Here is a 6107-nt window from a genome sequence, read left to right as displayed (position 1 = left end):
GAAGGAAGCCGATGACAAAAGGAAAGTATCCGAATTAAGGAAAAACGTTGCACATGATTTGTGTCTACAAATCACCACATCAACTTATTAACTGAAAAGGTCACCATTTATTTTGGGCAAAAACAAAAATTATATCAGAGGATTGTTATTGCACGTGAAGTTATCAAATAACAGAATCTTACACTAGTATTGTCTCAGGTAAAACATAGCAATCAATGAACGAAGGTAGTCAGGTCATTCTGGAGGTGGGGGGGAAGAGGGATTATTTCGCTACACAACTGTGGTAGGTTTATTCTATAAAGTGAACTACAATGTAACTGCAGAATGCACATGAATTATTTGCTGCGGTCTATACCTATCTAGGGAAAGTTACACCACCTCCCGCTCCGGCACTGCCAAACACGAATGTGGCCCGCCCACCAGATTACGATACAAATCATTGTCTGGCGGGTGGGCAGTTTAGCTAGCCCACGGAGGTGCAGTAAAAAGGCTCAATGAGCCTTTAATACTGCCTCACTGTGGGACCGCCAAGCAGGGGTAAATGCCTGCAAAGGCCAGGCAGTGCTGGAATGGGGGGGGGGGGGGGGGTGCTTGCTCACAGAGGCGCGCAACATGTGTTTCCCTGCATGCACCTACCTGCATGATGCAAGGGGGGGCACCGCTAGCTTTTACATGGTGGTGCTCACCGCCATGTAAGGCTGGCGGTCGGGAATCTGAAAATATGCATGGCGGTGCCGCAGCACCATGTTAGGTAAAGGTCTGTAGCTCAGTCAGTCAAACTACTGACTGAAGCAATTCTAAGTCTAAAAAATTATTATGTATGCCATTCCCTCTTGATTATCCACATTTTTAACCCATAAACCAAAAATGTAAAACCAGAATATTAAAAATACATGTCATTTTAATTAGTGATGATATTTGTTCAGTATTTCTTTCTTTTTAAATCTATATTTAAATTACACAGTATATATCATGATTGTGGATTTAAAGCATTGATATTCAATCAAACATTCATTATACACAAGATAGAAGACAGTACAAACAAACCATAGACAGAAGTTGATGGAGGCAAAGGATTGGACAACGCGCGTTTCGGCGTTATAGCCTTCATCATTATTGCACTGAAAACTAAATGAAACATGGACATAACTAGTAATATAACATGGGGGGGCATATACTTACTAATACAAAACCAAAAACATATATTTCGACCACAAATATAAAAATCATTCTGTGCATAATACATTGTGAATCCAGTGGGACAGGAATTTTTGTTATATTTATATATATATATATATATATATATATATATATACATTGCATTGCAGACAAATCTTAGCACAAAAGCACAGGTAGCAAACAGAATATTTTGTTTGCATATACATTTCATATCAAAACATATGTTAACACAAACACATAGATAGCAGACAAAAACTAGAACACTACATTGTACATGTAGAAGTGTGTGTATTCAGTTCATTCTTCTTTCAAGGGGGTAAATATACCTACCAGGAGATGGGATAATAGATCTCCATATAATTTTATATAATGAAAAAAAACCAATAATTATGCAATAGGTGAAATGTCATTGGCATTGAGCAAAGAGAGCCAAACCAGCAAAACATGATAACTGAAAACCATGTGTGATATAACCAAATTCATGATAAAAACACATTAAAATAAACCAACGTATGTATACTTAACACTAGTTCTATGTTTTGGATGAAAAGAAGATATAGATAATTATTACCTGATCAAAAATGTAAATATCTAATCCAGATACCAAGGTTCGCGAAATGGCAGTCAGCGGCACGTAAAGAGATATGGATGTCCCAAAAGATAGTTGGTAGCTATAAAGACATGTACATGTGCACATTAGCCTAAATATAGTGCAGTAGGCAATAGTCATAATATAGCAAACAGCGTCTCCCAATCACAACTGTGCACAACTGACTTAGTTCACTATGTACGAGCAGTATTCATAATAGAGTGGTGATGAATATCCCAAATACGATAAAGATATGGAAGCTTTCAGGGCACAGACGTCCTAAAAGTAAGAAAACATATAATATATGAATTATGAATGATGATACACCTCCTGGTCGATGAAACTAGGAGTAGGTAAGCCATACGGCATTCTATGAATGACAGCATCCTGGCTTGATGGTTGTGTAGATAGAGCAGGCTGTCATGCCCCGAGGTCCCTCTCGAGCTGTAGCTCTAATTGCATGGGCACTATAAAAGACGCATTACACCAACTGAACGCCGCTTTACGTTCTAGCGTCTAGCCCGTACTTCCGAGGGTTCTGTCCCTGTTCGATTTGCCTGACTTCCAGTTTCCGTGGATGTTTGTTTCCTGTTTGGTTTCCTGCCTCTTTCATGAGGGTGTTTCGTTCGGCTGTTATTCTGGGGCCGTACTGTTAGGTTACGCTTTCATACTGACATTCTTCACTTTAGTGTCAGCGTAATCTATGTCTTTCTAGTAAAGACTTCACTGACACGGTCAAGTTTGTTCCGTGTTTGTTTTCTCTTCCTATCCCCCATTTCCGGTGCTCCGCCCGGAGGCCGGGTCCTTCCCTGCCATCTGGCCGGGCACAGCTAGTCCATTCTCCCTTTCTCCTGGTGTTCTGCCCGGCGGCCGGGTGTTTCCCCGCCATCCGGCCGGGCTCTGTCAGTCCATTCTCCCCTTCTCCCGGTGCTCCGCCCGGCGGCCGGGTCTTTCCCCGCCGTCCGGCCGGGCACTGCTTGGCGCTCCTGCATTTAGATTCACTGACTGGAGCTGTCTCCCGTTGTGTGAATTACCCTACTTTCTTTCCCTTTGGCATTTGTATACTTTCATTTGGGGTACTTGCGTGGACCAGAGTGCGGTGTATTTTCGAGGCTCAGCTACAAAGAATCACGGTAACAGCGCTTTGCGCTGCCTTTCTTACATTATGTTGGGGGGTTACAGGAGTGGATGACTAATTGTGCATATCATATGTCAGATGACCTTGTACATACACCAAGATAGAGGCTCGCACACATGTATCCAGCCTTGAAGAAGAATGGGATGTTCTTCCAGTTTTCTCCAGAGAATAGCAGAGTGAGATTTACATATCATTTACTTTCACATGCTAGCGTAGAGTGGGATAGAGTTCTTATTGTCTTTTGTTTTGTTGTGTGCAGAATACGAACACCTTATTCTACCCACCAGCAATGTCCCAAGGTCCAGACGATTAGTTGTGGTATGTGATGTTCGTATGTATATATATATACATGTTGTTATTATCAAGTATATGATAGTAATATATTCCTTCCCTTACAGCCTGCCTTTTCACCAAGTGTCCACTCCGAAGTCCACTGCCAAGACCTGTTGTTTTCCCCAACCTTTCCTTGTTTTGTTTCCCTGTTTTCCCCTGGCGAGCCATTCGATACTCTAGAGTCTGATAGAGTCGAAAGGCCGTAGGGGAAGGCTGAGGATTATTCTCCGGATTCCTGACGCTCCTGCGGAACCAGCCTGGAAATCATTACACAGGCAAGACAACTTGCAAGATTGCAGCACCGCCAGCATTTTCTGAAGCCATGACCCCTGGGCCATCACCAGGGAACGTACTTGTCTGGCGGTTGCAGCGGTCAAATAGTGGTCTGACCTCCAAACTTACAATACCATCGTCTGAACACCGATGCAGTGGTGGCTGGACTGCACCGCAGTGCACCGCAGTGCACCCGTAAATCTGGTGATCCATGGACCGCTAGACTTGTAATAAGACCCTTAGCCAACATTGCTGCCAAGTTTTCCTTTGGCTCTTGTGTGACATTTAAATGGTCTCAATGTTCATGTGAATGCCCTTTTAATCCCTTATGTGTGACACCAAGGGCATATTTACAATGCCCCTGTGGCACTTTTACACCACTTGAGCGTCACTTTTGTGTCGCTCTGGAGGCACAGTATGCCGGCCCATATTTACAGGGTCATGCAAAGCCCCCCTGCAGGGCTTTCCATGCCCTTAAAAATATGTTGTAAGGTAATGCCTTACTATGAGTGGAAGGGGCGTTCAATGGGTGTTGCTGTTGGTGTTCCCAAGCAACCCCCATTGTTTTTGACACTGCTCCAGATTTACAATATAGCGTAAATCTGGGGCAGCGCCAAACTATCACCTTCCTAAAGAAGGCATAACGAGGAGGAATGTTTAAAATTATCCTCATTTTTCATCTTTCCTCATATGCTGCATTCAGCAGCACACATAGAACGAGGAACACCTTCTTTGATTGTTTTTGTACAGGAAGGTGTCATGCCAACAACACAGACACCCGGATGCCTGCATTGGCGTTTTGGTTGCAGTTTGTGCGCCAGCTGAAAGGACAGGAATGCACCGTCTCCTGTAGATAAGGATTTATTTGATGTAGGGCAGCACAGCTAGTAGGCTTGCTGTGCTGCCCTATGCTAAAATATTGTAAATATGCCACTATGAGTGAAACTTTATTGCAAGAAGATCAAAGGCGTTATGTCACCAGTATTGAGATCAACTGCAGAAATGGTTTAGAAATGACCATAATAGAGATTAGCATCCTTCAATTGCTCATTTAAGGGCACTACCTTACTTCCTTCTTCCAATAGGATTAGCCCAATTTTGTTATTAAATGGGCGCTGATCCCAAAACAGAATAGTGCTTTTGAGATATAAAATTTGGGCTTGTTCCTGCTGTTTGAAATGTTGTAAATAATCTATGCAATATGGTGACCGAAATGAGAGAAATGCACTGTACAGTAGGCAAGAGAAAGGCAGTGTTTTTCTCATTATGTATGTGTTATTCGTTCCCCTTAATTCTGTCGCAGCTGTGCAAGGGTGATGCTTCAAACCTTGGTACAAGATAAAGGAGCAGTGCCTTAAAGAGTGCAACTCCAGATAACGGTAACGCGTACCAGAACGACCTGGCTGTACTGAAGCTGGTATAATTCTCCCCAATCTTTCTGTCCTCTTTCCTTCCTCCCATTCTCCCACTTTTGCTGTCTTTTCTTGCTCTTCCCTCCATTCTCATTTCTCAAACTTCTATCACTGTTCAATTTTCTTCCTTCTCTTCCTTTCTCTCCCTTGCAATCTCCTTTCTTGCACTTCCATCCACTCCCTTTCTCATACTGTCCAGAGCTTCTAAGTTGAATGTGTCGTGAACTTCCATGGATTGAAATTTGCTGGACTGTAAGCACCACATAATGCGACAGCTGTCTTTCTGTGTCTCAACCATGCGCGCTGCATCCAAAGTTGTGAGAAAAATGGCGAGCGCTGCAGAGTCTGATACTCTCAGGAGGTGATAGAATGCATTACAGTTCTGAAAGACAATTGCTGCTCAAAAGATGCAAAGTTGAGTAAGCACCAGTGAGAATACTGCTGCCTTTTCCTGGGCATGCTTTGTAATTGTCAGATTTATTCATGATTTCCTAAATCTCCCATCTGCTTTCAAACCAATACACACATGCACCTATCTGGCTTCAAGCGATCTATTTTACCCAATCTCATAGTCCGCTTATTGGCAGGGCCCGACTGACTGTAGGGGGCACTGGGTGTTTCCCCAGTGAGCTGCCAGAGTGCCAGGGTGCCAAGGTGTGAGGGTGGGGGCTGGTTTTTGACCCCTGAAGTACCGTTTAGTTACCGGGGGCCGGTTAGCAGCATAGCTGCAATATCGGCCCCCTGTATCAAAAGCGGCAAGCGGTGAGACGGGAGTGGTGCTTTCCACCAGCACCACTCTACTCCCCAGGAGTCTATAATAAGCCCACCAAACACTTTCATTTCAAAATAGTTTACTAATCTTAACAGCTTAGAGTAACTGGTTCTCCTTCAAACCTGCATTCTTGAAAGACTGGGCTACTGGAATTAATAAATCCCTTTTTACACGCTTCAAACCCACAACAAACTTAGGGCCTAAGTGGAGGTGAGATGGCGGTCAGGGACGACCACAGCTGCAGTATGACCGCTGTTTTATGAGGGCGGCAGTCGGACCGCCACAACCTCTGGGTGTCCGCGATATCCTGCGGTGATGCAGTGGTCATGAGGCCGCAATATGCTGGCGGTGCTGCTGTGGGACCCCCAAGCATACTACGAGTTTCCTTAACACCAGCAGTCTCATGGCAGT

Source organism: Lissotriton vulgaris, chromosome 4_1 (genome assembly GCF_964263255.1).
Source record: "Lissotriton vulgaris chromosome 4_1, aLisVul1.2, whole genome shotgun sequence".
NCBI classification, from domain to species: domain Eukaryota; kingdom Metazoa; phylum Chordata; class Amphibia; order Caudata; family Salamandridae; genus Lissotriton; species Lissotriton vulgaris.
Note: the sequence above shows the minus strand (reverse complement) of the source record.